The sequence below is a fragment of the Oryzias melastigma genome, linkage group LG3 (genome assembly GCF_002922805.2).
Source record: "Oryzias melastigma strain HK-1 linkage group LG3, ASM292280v2, whole genome shotgun sequence".
In the NCBI taxonomy this organism is placed as follows: Eukaryota; Metazoa; Chordata; class Actinopteri; order Beloniformes; family Adrianichthyidae; genus Oryzias; species Oryzias melastigma.
Window position 1 is genome coordinate 8779301 of NC_050514.1, and position 13737 is coordinate 8793037.

Here is a 13737-nt window from a genome sequence, read left to right on the forward strand (position 1 = left end):
CCCTGGAGGAGGACGACAAAGGACGCTCCGCTTTTCCGGTAATGATCCTTCCGCAGGTTCACCTACGGAAACCTTGTTACGACTTTTAAGTCCTCTAAATAGTCAAGTTTGATCGTCTTCTCCCCGTCATCGCTGTATTAGCTTTCACCATCGTCATCCGAAGCCCCTGTATCCTCAGATGAGGAAACCTCCGGTTCAAACTGGTAGGGCTGTACACCCTCCAAACCCTGTGTCGTTAAAATTCCCGTGTTTGATGAAGGCTCATGACCTTCATCCAAAGAAATATCCACTAAATCGTGGTCTACGTCACTTCTCAAACCGTCCGCCATTGTTGTTTACACTCTGGGATCCCTGAAATGACGTCACGCGCAGCCCCCGCCCATCACCACCTATCGCCCAAATTTAAAGCTGTGCACGACCATAAAATGATCAATAAAACCGCGCTGGATCATTTTAAGTGAATATTTTTATCAGATTCGTTTTCCAAGTTCCATTGACTTTCTAAATTTAAAAAAATAATTTGCCACTGCACGAGGCCTTTAAGAAAAAGATTACACAGGACATGTTCGCTCAAACTCATTATTTGGCATGGTAAACTTTCTTGTTGAGATTACTTTTCCTGCAAGTCAAGAATAAAATGATAAGGTGGAAAAAGGGATTATGACAAAGTATTAGTATTAGTTAGGGTTGGACGATAAAACAATAATTTTATTTATGTTCTCTTTTGAAATTTGAAAGCTTTTGCAAAATGTACACCTTTTCTTAGTTATTTAAAAACTGAGTTGCATGATTCTCAGTGCATCTGTTATGTTGAAAGTATGATAGGAAATAAATATTTAAATCTAACCAACCTGCTGATGATTACACTTTTTTTTTTTTTGAGTCGCAGATCGTTCACATTTGGAAAAAAATATAATTATTTGGTTTATATTGTGATATAAAACGTTAACACTCGATACGAAAAAAGCTACATCGAGATATAAAAAATTCAATATCATCCAGCCACAGTATTAGGGAATTTGTGTTATAAGTAAAGAAATGAAAAGTCCATCCATCCATCCATTTTCTTGACCGCTTCAGCCCTTTCGGGGTCGCGGGGCGCCGGAGCCTATCCCGGCTACTGATGGGCGAAGGCGGGGTACACCCTGGACAGGTCGCCAGTCTGTCTCAGGGCAAATGAAAAGTCTCACATAGCAATAAAAATGTCACTAAATGTATTTAAAAGGTTCACCTTTTATTTTAAAGGTTCTGCATGGTGCAGAAACACAATATGTTATAGAAGTAAAGTTTTTAGGAGTAGTATTTGATGATAAATTGACTTGGAAATCTCATATAAATTATATAAAACACAAAGTTTTTAGATCTGTTGGTATTCCGTTTAAAATCAGTGATGTATTAAATAAAAAGAGATTGTATCTTGTTTAATGCTCATTAGTTGTTTCGGATCTTTCATTTCGTGTAGAGATTTGGGGAAATGCAGGAAAAACTATCATGGAATCTTTGGTTAAACTACAAAAAATTTAGAATAGTTAACAGAGCAGAGTATTGTAAACCAAGTAATTCTTTATTGTGTTTGAATAAAAGTTTAAAATTAAAATAAACTGTTTACGTTAAGGTATTAGTAATTGTTTATAGAGTAAAAGATCATTTGAAAAGTTTTTAAAAAATATACAGAAACTATTTATTTAAATGGTTAGTCAGTGTAATTTAAGAGGTCTTTGTAATTTTGAACAGGTTAGTGTTTGAACCAATGTTAAGATGAGATGTGTTTCAGTTCTTGGAGTAAAATTATGGAATTAATTGAGCGATTAATTAAAAATAAATACTTTGCTTTTGCAGTTTAAAAAAAGTTTAAAACGTAAATGTATAAATGATTACAATGCACATATGTAAAAGGATTTGATTTACTTGTATTTGTTTGTAAATTATATTTTTAATTGAATCTATTTCGTTTTCACGCTCATTGTTTAGTTTTCAAGGAAAGGCATTGAATAAGCTTCATAAGCTTCTGCCTATTCCTTTTTTTATTGGTTGTTTGTTTTTATTCTATATTGTGTTAACTACAAATGGCAAACTAAACCAATAAAGCCTGAAACTTGAAACTTTTATTCAAAATGTGTTTTAGTTGAAGTGGAATTTTGATAGATTTTCTTTGTCCTCCTCGCTGTTCTTATTTTTATACCAGGATACGTGTTTCCATGATGCAGGAAGTCTCCTGTCCTTCAGAAGCATGAATGTGGAGGAGAGCCTGAACCGGAGCAGAGAGCCATTTCACATGCAAAGCTTTGACCTGTCCTTCATATGTGATGTGACATCAACTCCCCTGCTTCATTCTCAGCTCAGCAAATCTGCTGGGGAGGTTTCAGGAAACAGGTAGTCAGCTGCAGACAGAAACACTTTGAGGAAGTGCTCAACCTCTGGATGGATGGCAGGAGCGCCCGGGGTTGGAGAACATCTCTGTGCCCATCTGAAGGTCCAGCAGGAAGGTGAGGTCATTCAGAGTGGAGGAGTTTCAAGCACAGCAGAAAATCTGGTCCGATGCAGTGAAGTGAGGAATTTCATTATTGTAGAAGAATGTTATCAACACATAAATCAAAGTGAGCGCGTGAGCCACCGCAGATATAAACACTTAACCCTGAAGGCTCCAGAGTGAAGCTCTGACCCAGTCTATTACATGACCAGAACCTTTAAGAGTTTACAAGAAGAGTTTCCCCAAGAACGAACATGGATTATCTTCATTGTCTGTCAGAGTGGCATCCTGGATTTTACCAGAAAAACTTGAAGTCCATCAGTCGTTTCCACTTTGTCTTCATCTTTCTTTACAGTTTTTCTTTCTCAGATCATCTTTCTGAGAACTCTATCTGAGATCAGCTGCAACATTCAGCTCCTGGTACTTTCATTCCATTGTTTGTTCTGAAGCCAATGTACATCGATCTTCATCTAGCAGAGCTTGCTGTCCTGCTCTGATTGTGTCTTCCTCACTAATCTAAAGCACACATTCTCACAGTCACCTGTTTGTTGGCATATCTTGGTGTCCAGCAGCACCAGCACTCACTCAAGTGGAGAAACATCCGGCATGACGAACGCTGCTGATAGCAGAGCTGCAGGAGCAGCAGGAACGTCTCTGAGCAGAAACACATTTCTGCATGACAGCAGGATCTCTCAGTACTGATCGTTCCTGCAGAGCTGGGATCTTAAGAGATTGTTCGACAGGTTTGACAGAACAACACAAGAAGCTGGAGGTCCCTACCCCACACAGCAGAACATCAGAGAAACTCCACTCCTCAGCTCATCATGGAGCACTGGAGATTCTATCAAAGCTTTCCTCAAAACTCCATCTCAAATGATGCAAAGCATGCATGGTCGGAGAGCACGGCCTGATTTGAAAGACTAAACCAGTCTGATGTTCTGTCCACAGCCAGCCTGGAGTTTTAAACACACACTGAAGCATCACCTCTAATCATCCAGACTCCATCTCTACAAAGCTGCCTCTCATTCATTCTCTCAGTTTAGCTTCCAGCTGAAGCAAATGTTCTCTTTTGTTTGGAGAAAACACATTTGAAGGTCAGGTTCAGGTCACTGTGGATCTCAAACACAGGAGCCAGTTAGCCGTTTTTGCAGCAACACTTCATGAACAGATGGGTGGGGGGGTTTGGTCACACTGCACCTTTTCAGCGCTGCGGTGAGGGCCCCTCCCAAGAAAAGAAGGGGCCCATAAGAGTGGAGCTGTTCCCCTCTCTGCATGGCAGCGAGAACGCCCTGACGGCGCCTGTGTCGACAGCGCTCCAGGGTTCCACTTTCGTCACACGTCAACATGGCTCGTGTCAGGACAAACATGAGGGAGCACGCTCAGTCCAGCTCTGATAATCACAGGGGTGCTCCTGAATTCACCCAAAAACAACCCAAATAGCTGATTCCAGGGGCAGAGAGCAGCTTTCACACATAGTTTATAACATCGTGCTCATGTTTGTCTCCTATGATGATGGAGATCGGACCATGAAGTAAGCAGGTCAGCCAGGTCCTAGAGCAGACCTACCAGTATCTCCACTTCCCAGCAGTTTGTTGTTTCTGTGTTTTGCCTTTCAACAGATTCACTCTTATAATCCGTCTCAAATAAAGTCAAATCTCAGAAAAGTACATCACCGCTCCAGACGCTGCTGACATTTGTGGCAGTCCAGCTGCTGTGGATGAATCTCAGAAGAAACAGCTGCTGCTCACCTGTTGCTGAGGTTTCCCGTCACTGTGGTGGAATCTGAGCTCCCTGATGAGTCGAGCTTCAGCTGCTTCTGTTCAAAAGTCCCGGTGAGCAGCAGCAGCAGCAGCAGCAGCAGCAGAGCACCGGTGATGCTGACACCAGGGGATAGAGCCCAAAACGCTCAGTCAAGCTGCTGGGATCACAGACAGCAGCTCTGGAAGCCCTTCAGAATAAAAGCTTGTGGTGGCTGCACCCTTTACTCTGAAAGAACGAGGCTGTGCAGCAGCATGAGTGGAGAATTAGGACGGAAAAAGATAAACATTAAAATAATTTTGCTTTGACAAAGTTCAAAAACTGAGGTTTACATGATTCTTTTTATAGTTGTTCCATTTAGGTGTTTTCATTTAATGTAATTTGATTCAGGATTTTTAGTTTTGGGCGATCACGATGAAGATTTTTGTTAAATCAAATTATTTTCAATTTATACTACAATGGAGATGAGAATATATACAGGTAATATATTTTTTTTTCTCTTCTGTCCCTGAAGATGGTGTGAACATGACTGATGACCAGATGGGCTTGTTTGTTCAAATGAAAAACCATAAAAAAAGAAAACAGATTCTTCCATCTCTGATGTCTTTAAGTGCTGTGCTCTTATTTTGAAGGTCAGAAAGGATGTGTGGCGTTCATGAATCCTTTGGTCAGGTGAAATAGGAAAGAAGTGGATCTGTTGGGTGTGAACACACTCAAATATGGTTAAATGAGGCTGCAAAAATGATGTCAGACAGACTGATGTCTGTTTGTTAAGTGTCTATTAGTATATATGTCCACTGTTTGTTTATTTGTTTGTTTATAAGCCTGTTTGATTTTCTCTTATTTGTTTGTTTCTCTGTTTGATGTGTCTGTTTCTCTAGTTTGTCTTCTTTGTTTATCAGTGTTGTTGTTTTTCCTAGTGTTTGCTTGTTAATGTGTTTGCTTGTTTGTCTGTCTTAGTTTCTTCTTGTCATTTGGCTTCTTGTTTGTCGTCTTGCTGTTAACATGTTTGTTGGTTTTGTCTGTGTGTTCGTCTTTTCTGTTGTTTTTTTTTTTTTTTGTTGTGAATTTTCATTACATTTTAAGCCTTTGTTTGTTTGCTTGTTTGTGGGTGTTGTTTGTTTGTTTGTGTTCTTAAATGTGAACCTGATTTGTGATTATTCAAAATTATTGTCAAAGCTTAAATATGTTTAAAGTGTTGTTCTTTTTGAGAGCTGAAACCTTTAAACTTTCATCGGTAAAGATTCTTCAGACTGAAATGAACTTCAGTCATCCCACCACAAGGAGGCATACTTCAGTGCTTTCATAAAGGAGTCCAACTCCTGCAGAGGGTTGTGCCATGAAAGGCATAATAATAATAATGGATTGGATTTTTCTGCACTTTTCTAGTCACTCAATGTATCCACAATATTCATTCATACTTGGTGATGGTGAACTACTGATGTTTCCACAGATGCTGGGGCAAGCTGACAGAGGCATGGCTGCCAGTACGCGCCTACAGCCCCTCTGACCATCACCAGGACATTCATACACATTCACACACCAGTGGAGCCCCACTGAGGCAAGGAGGGGGAATTGTCTTTCACCATCTCCTTTGTTTTCTGGATGTTCAGATGGAGATGATTCCGCCCGGTCCACTCCACAAAGTCCTGCATCAGGCCTCTGTATTCTCCCTCCTCACCCCCCTTGATACATGCTACAGTCACGGTATCATCAGAATATTTCTGCATGTGGCATGTTTCAGAGTTGTACTGGAAGTCAGTGGTGTAGAGGGTGAAGAGGGTGAAGGCGAAAGTACGGTGCCCTGTGGAGCTCCTGTGCTACTGGTCAGCATGGAGGAGCAGCAGCTCCCCATCCTGACGAACTGTGGCCTGTTGGTCAAGTAGTCCGTGATCTAGTTCACCAGGTGGGGGTTGACATCCTGGGAGAGGAGCTTCTGCTGGAGCAGGAGGGGCTGGATTGTGTTAAAAGCGCTTGAAAAGTCAAAAAACAGCATCCTCACTTCACATCCCCCCCACATCCAGGTAGGAGAGGGTTTGATAGGAGGTAAAGGACAGCATATTCAACCCCCAGCTTTGCTTGATAGGCAAACTGCAAAGGGTCACTGGCACTCTGCTCCTGCTGTCGCAGCTGCTGCAGGACCAGCCGCTCCAGCGTCTTCATGACGTATGAAGTGAGAGCGACTGGCCTGTAGTCATTCAGCTGACTGGGGCGACTCTTCTTGGGTACGGGAACAATACATGAGGTTTTCCAGAGTGACGGGACCTTCCCCAGCTGCAGGCTCTGATTGAAGACCTGTTGTAGAGGTCCTCCCAGCTCAGTAGCACAGGCTTTTAGAAGTCGTGGGCACACCCGGTCTGGTCCCGCCGCCTTCCTGGGGTGGAGCCGCCTCAGCTCTCTGCTCACCTGCCCAGCACTGGGAGGATGGTGGTGGCTAGAACCAGGTGAGGGGGATGGGGGGAGATGAGTGGAAAGGAGAGATGAGCTGGAGTAGTCAGGATGTTTGGAGGAGACCTGCGGGGAGGGACCAGCAGATTTAGGGGCACTGAACCGGTTAAAAAAGATGTTTAGTTCTTTGGCTTTCTTCAACCCCTCATCCACCACGCTGCCCCCTTTTTTGCTGCAGCCGGTCATAACTCCCATGCTATGCCAGACATCTCGCATGTTGTTGTCCCTCAGCTTCTTCTCCAGTTTACTCCTGTATTCCTCCTTGCACGTTTTAAGTTCTTTTTGGACCTTCTTCATTTCCTCCAGGTCTTTGTTCCTGAATGCCCTCTTCTTTCTGTTCAGAACTTCTTTAACATCACTTGTGACCCAGAGTTTATTGTTGGTAAAAGATTTCACAGTTCTGGCTGGGACCACCATGTCCACACAAAAGTTAAAATAGTCTGTCATACATCCCGCTGCTCCATCAATATCCTTCCCATGTGATCCAATCAGGACACTCCAGTCAGTGGACTGGAAGCAGTCTCTGAGAGCCTCCTCTGCTCCAGCAGACCACCTCCTGACTTGTCGCGTGGTGGCCACTTGCCTCTTTACAAGCGGGATGTAGCGAGGCTGGAGGTGTATGAGGCTATGATCAGATTTTCCAAGGGGAGGGAGAGGGACAGAATGTTTGCATACAGTAAATCTATGGAGTTATTTTTCCTGGTGGGACAGTCAACATATTGGTGGAAAGTGGTCAGTGTTGTGTCCAAGGTATTGTGATTAAAATCACCAGAAATGAGGATAAAAGCCTCTGGGTGCTTGGTTTGTAGTGCTGTGGTAGTGTTGAAGATGGACTCCCGCGCCGCCTCTGTGTCCACTCTCGGGGGGATGTAAACACCGAGCGCGAACAAGTGGGAGAACTCACGTGAGATGTAGTACTGTCTGATGCTAACCACTCGCAGCTCCAGGTTCGGGTTGCAGATCGCCGCTTTAACGGTCAGATGGTTGGGATGACACCATCGCTGGTTAGCGTACAGGATTAGACCACCGCCTTTGCTCTTCCCGCTGGTGTTTGGGTCGCGGTCTACTCTCACGGTGGTAAAGCCGGGCAGATCCACATTAGGATCCGGTACGTGGCTGGTTAGCCACGTCTCCGTGAAGATGAGGAGGCTGCTCTCCCTGTAGCACCTTTGTGTCTTGATTAGCCCCGTGAGTTCATCTGTTTTGTTGGACAAGGCGTTGACATTCCCCATCAGGATAGAGGAAACGGATGGCTTGAAGCGGCGCCGGTTAGCAGTCTTAGCCTTCAGCCGTGCCTTCAGCTCACCAGCCCCGGTACTTCCGAATTAGCTCCGGTGGAATGTCACACCGGAGTTCAGTTCGTCTATTCTTCCCCAGTAACTCTTCTCTCGTATAAATCAGCCTTCTAATGTTGGCTGGCATTAGTGATTCCAATAAATAAATAAATAAAAATAACACATTCACACAGCACCAACAGCCGAGCAGTGGGCATAAAGCCCCGCTCGTGCTAGCGCAAAAAAACTACCTGCATGCAATTGTACACGAAGATGAATCATATTATGTGTTGGGGAGGACAATAATAGACATTATTTTTCTAGTGCGGGACGTCTTTGACCTTTGTACACTGTGTGATGTGGATGTGGGTATGATCTCCTTGGACCAGGAAAAGGCTTTTGATCAAGTGGACCATGATTATTTATTCACAACTTTAAGAGCTTTTGGTTTTGGGGATTTTTTTACTTGCGTTGCTTACGCTTCTGCACAGAGATGCATTTTGTTTAGTTAAGATAGGTGGAGGACTTAGTTCTCCTGTTGAAGTTCAGAGGGGGATCAGATAGGGGTGTCCCCTTTCCGGCCTCCTATACACGCTAACCATTGAGCAGTTTCTGCACAGACTTCGTTCAAAGTTGTTGGGGTTTGTGCTTCCTGGTCCCGCTCACGGGCACGCTATTGTAGCATCGGCTTACGCTGATGATGTCACAGTTTTTGTTAGTTCACAAAGAGATGTTGCCCTACTATGTGACTGCTTAGACTTTTTCCAAAAAGATTCATTGGCCAAGGTTAACTGGAATAAATGCACCGCTCTTCGGGTAGGACGGTGGGTGGACCCCCCCCCCACCAGGAAACCTGGGTTGGGAAACAGAAGGGTTGAAAGTTTTGGACATTTATTTGGGCACAGATAAACTTCGTAAAAAGAATTGGGTGGGTGTTACAGAAAGAGGGTGTGCCAGACTATCCAAATGGAAGCATCTGCTACCTCAGCTTTCCTTCTGGAGGCGCACTCTCGTTGTCAATAATTTGGTTGCCTTGACATTCTGGCACAGGCTGATGGTACTCCCCCCTCCTCCCGAGTTGATCATCTCCATCCAGAAAACAGTCGTGAATTTCTTCTGGTCTGGTTACCACTGGTTGAAATCTCCTGTTCTCTACCTGCCGGTGGGGGAAGAAGGTCAAGGTCTGATTGACATTGCTTCACGTGTGGCGCCCTTTAGACTGAGACAAGCCCAGCGACTCCTGTACGGCCCCCGCCTGCCCTGGGTCGACACTGCTTGTGTTTTGCTGAGAAGGGCTGGACGCTGTGGCTACCACAGACAACTATTCCTGCTTCAGCACCAGTACCTGAATGTAATGGGATTATCGCCTTTCTATCAGTTTGTCGTCTCTTGGTTTGTAGCAGAGCTACAGCTTCACCCCCGGGCTGTGGTTGTTTGAGGAGCCTCTGCTGGATAGTGGCCTCATGTCCTCACAGATTCTGTCATCCACCACTGTGCGGTCAAAGCTGAAGGACGATGGGTGTGTGAAATTTGGACATCTCCTGAGGACTTCCACAGCTGACCTGGCAGCATTGATGGGGATACAGTCACATAGAACGCTGGACAGGTTTATAGAGGACCTTCTTCGTTCCCTATCGGTGAATTATCGGACATTGATGAGGGACCCGAAAATGTCTGTCCAGTGGGAGGACGGGATGACACTCAGGTTTTCCTCCCTGACAGTCTCCCCGGCGTGTGAAGAGTGGCAGGAGGACCAGAATAAGTTGTTGTCCTGGACCACACCCCAGATGGGGTGTTTTGATACACTTGGGACAAGGACTTTGTACCTGGTCTGCGTTAAGGTTCTGAACATTCGCTCGCTAGCGGATGTTAGAGTGTCGAGGTGGACTGAGTATTTTGGCACAGGGTTTTCTCCAAGGGGCTGTTGGAGGTCCCTGTACAAACCCCCCGCGGAGAAACGGGCGGGTGACCTCCAGTGGAGGATTTTACACAGGATCGTAGCCACAAACTGGTATCTGGCGCACCTCGATCCTGGCACAGGGGAGGGATGTCCTTTTTGTTTGGTCAGGGAGTCGGTCCAGCATCTGTTTGCTGAATGTCAGCGTCTGACTGGTCTTCTTTCCTTTCTGCAGGAGTTGGTTAGGGGTTAAGGGGAGTCTTTTTCTTTGGTGTGTTTTATTTACGGCCCCAAATACGAAGCTTGCAAAAAGACTGTTCACACACTAATACATTTTCGTGTGGCTGAAGCAAAGCTAGCTGTGTGGAGGTCACGGAAAAACCGTATTCAGGGGACCGGTTCTGATGATGTTTTGCTTGGTTACTTGTTTGGAAATTGAATATAGATATTATAAACTTGTTAATTTGATTGATGATTTTGTTCAAATTTGGGCTGTCAAGTTTTGTGCTCTGTCAGCATCAGCAGTTTGGTGTTGAATTTTTGATAGGTTCCTTGTGCTGTTTTCCTTTTGCTCTTTGTTTTTTTTTTTTTTTTTTTTGCTTTATTTTCTGACTATTTTCTGCTTCCATGTAAGTGCTATTTGTAATTTGTAAAGTTAGACTTTGCAATAAAGGTGTTTTGAAAAAAAAACTCACTCACTCACTCATTCACTCACTCAAGTGACACATGATGGAATGTGACCAGGATCATACCATTGACTGTAAAAATATTCGTATATACAGTCAATGGATCATACAGCCCTCCTCCAGTGCAGGCCGTACTCACATATCTCACTCAACGCTAGAGATCGCTATCCTTACGTTATTTTTCCTTACGGGTTTCGGCTTATCCTATTGGCTAACACGTCTTCGTGTCCCGCCTCTGTGGACGGTTTCCTTTCTGTCATTGGCTGTTTGAAACGTCCGTCATCCAAACAAGTATAAACATATGAAGCTAACTCTGTCAGAAGAAACGAGAGTCCTCCGATCTGAACCGTCAGGATTTCGCTGTAAGGAGCCGGTTTTTCTTTCTTTAACTGTCACCCGTGAATTGTTCATGTGGACGGCGGGGCGACCGTCCTGGTGTCGGTTCGGAACTACCGCGTTAAATCCGTATTTTCGAGGTTCTACTAGCGCTAGCTTGGTGCTTCGTCTGCGGTTCGAGCTCGCGCGCGGGTCTTTAGCTCAGACCCGCGCGCTGTCATGGTGCCCCCACTCCATGTTGCCATGTCTTATGTTTTATTTTGAGATCATCTGCAGAAGTTCGTGTGATTTGGGAGTTTTTGTACGTGACCCCCGCGACGCTGCGCACATATGTACTGCGCATGCGCCCTGTTTCCTTAACATCATAGTTCATTTATATTCATTTCCGCTGCGTGAGAAATTTAAAAAGCCGTTTATGTTTAACAGGGATGAAAACGTGTATAAATAATGCTGGAGTCCCAGAAGGAGCCCAGAGAGGAGGCTAGTGAGGAGGACTGTGGGATGTGGTGGTGCAGGAGGTGGAGGAAGGCGGTGGTCTGCTGTGGTGAAGCCACAGAGACGGCAGGACGTTTCATTATTGTTTTCACAGCTGCTGTGGAAGCCTGGCATTCTTCAGGTGAACTGAGACTTGGCTGCTTCTTCCTCGGATGTTTCGGGACTGCCTCAGTGATGCAGCAGGTGAACAGGAGCTGGTGGTTGACTCTCTACACAGAGGAAGATTGAAAGTAAAAGTGTTCAATTCAAACTAGTGGTGTGCCAAAATATATTACATTGCAATATATCGCGATATTTAGCCCTGCAATTGATTCTCAAAGGGTTCTCACCAAGTATCGATCTTTTATTTCCGTTTGAAGAGGCTTTATAATACTATATTATATTCATCATCCTTTGGTGAGATGTTCCTTTGGAGGTAGATAAGGGTGCATTTCAAGACTTTCTTTCATGGGCACCAATGTGCCTGGCAGCTACTTTAATTATTTATTTTTTTCTTCTGTTGTTTACAACCAGGGCTGCCACAAATGATTATTTTAATAGTCCACTCATTGACTTGAATATCAATAGACACCATAACCCCTCCCCTTCTGTGTTCCAAATAGGAAGTACCCGAGGGTTGCTCATCCAATTTTTTTGAAAAGAATTTTTTTATTTGTAGCCAGTTATTCAAGTTATAAACTGACCAATCAGATGCCTCAGTAAAAGCATGTGAGTGCCGCTGGCCCCGCCTCAAATGTTTGATTGACAGATTCCTTCGAGCTGCTTTCAGTGGAAAGGACATGGACTTGGAACAAGCTCACTTATAAATGGGGATATATTTTCCCCAAAGTATTTGTTCTTAAATGTAATGTGAGTTATTAGAGATGATTTTTACCAAATATCGCAGTATGACGATATCATTGATATTGTGATTCCCAGCCCTAGTTCAGACTGACATTTAGTATAAGATAATAATGCATTAATTGTACAACCACTGTGTGAATCTGGGTTGTACATATAACAGGTGCCTCTTGAGGTGCTGGGTAACCGCTGATGTCACTTCCTGTCACCTGTGTCTTGTCTTGTTTGCATAGCAATGTTACAGACCTACTTCTCACCTTTTAGTTGTGTGAAGAAAATAAAAAAACAGAGCGGTAAAAATGTTGGAAAAGAGCTCATTGATCTGCTAAAGTACAGCTGTCTCATTCTGGATGAAGACGTTCTTCCAGGCGCTGTCCTGGCTGAAATCTAGAGCATTGGAAGGAGTGTCCCCAGAGTGTAATTTGTTTAATTGTTAACACGATAATTCCAGCAGTTTGTGAAGGAGAAAAGTGGCTCGTCATGCTGCTTTTCTCCTTTCCAATCTACTGGAATTAACATGTTAACTGTTGAAAAGTTACAGGATGTTAGAGATTTTGTGTTTATGCATCACAGACGACACCAACAAGCCCACAAAGAGGTTTTGAAAGTTTAATGAACAAAAGCAGTCATGAGGAACCCAGAAGGCTGCACCTCCCTGTGAAGGTCTTCAGTGAAGGTTTGTGCTGCGAGTTTAATTCAAGGTTACTGAGATTTACTGACTTGCTTAGTCGTCTGGATTGACGATCAGTGAAGGTTTGTGCAGTTGTTTGTGTCTACTTATCCCTGCTGGGTTGTTTACACTAATAACTGTTTTCAGTTGTTGCTGATGAGGAGCTGACGGTCATCCCACTGTTAGCAGAGAGCTAATGACCTGCTGCTCTGTCTGAGGTCATCTGAGGTCCCTGCCTGTGTCCGTACCATTGATATATATATTACTGGATTGGCCCTTGCCTATTCGCTGCTATAGACAGAGACGTGCGTGCAGGCGCCATTGCTATGCATGCAGTCATGGCAGCAGAACGCTGCAGTTTCAGTGGAGAACAGGCAGACATCAACCACAAAAATCGGGCTAGCTCCCTCATTTCTTAACCCATTTTTACAAAATATGACTCGAATAAAAGCTTAGAAAATTAGTATTAGTATTAGTAGTAATTTATTTGACAGGGACAATGTGCAAAAACATTAAAGATGCTTTACACCAGATTATAGCTGAAGCTAGTTTCCATCTGTAGTCCCCAAACAAGTATAAATCAATACAATACAAACTTCAATATAAATGTAAACAATCATTCAATACCCACTCACACATTAAACTTTTCCACAAACAACTGATTACATAGTAAAATGTTACAATCAAATCTAACAAAAGCCATATCACTGCTTGCATTCAAAAGGTAAGCAGTCATTCAAGTACACACTCCTACTTTAAACATATCAATTTTTGACTGGTTACACAATAATACAAAAATAAAAAATAAAAATAATAAAAATAAAAATACAAGAAAATTATACAAGAAAATCTAACTAAAACGA

The 13737-nt window shown here is 43.6% G+C and overlaps 2 protein-coding genes across 15 annotated transcripts in view; one reads left to right on the forward strand and one right to left on the reverse strand.

Moving 5' to 3' along the window:
• Window positions 1-4450, reverse strand: part of LOC112141877 (aggrecan core protein) — a 26630-nt gene extending 22180 nt beyond the window's left edge. For 2 of the 3 annotated variants that reach the window (XM_036217248.1, XM_024265068.2), the window contains exon 1: window positions 4219-4447. The gene's annotated coding sequence lies outside the window, so the exon portion shown is untranslated. Of the gene's footprint in view, window positions 1-4218 lie in introns of all 3 variants that reach the window. The other variant, XR_002918482.2, reaches the window with a different exon arrangement.
• A 4652-nt stretch (window positions 4451-9102) lies between these two features.
• Window positions 9103-13737, forward strand: part of ppip5k1a (diphosphoinositol pentakisphosphate kinase 1a) — a 46679-nt gene continuing 42044 nt past the window's right edge. For 2 of the 12 annotated variants that reach the window (XM_024265054.2, XM_024265055.2), the window contains exon 1: window positions 9440-10895. The gene's annotated coding sequence lies outside the window, so the exon portion shown is untranslated. Of the gene's footprint in view, window positions 10896-10955; window positions 11548-12777; window positions 12881-13737 lie in introns of those variants that run through there. The other 10 variants (XM_024265057.2, XM_036217264.1, XM_024265058.2 and 7 more) reach the window with 8 other exon arrangements.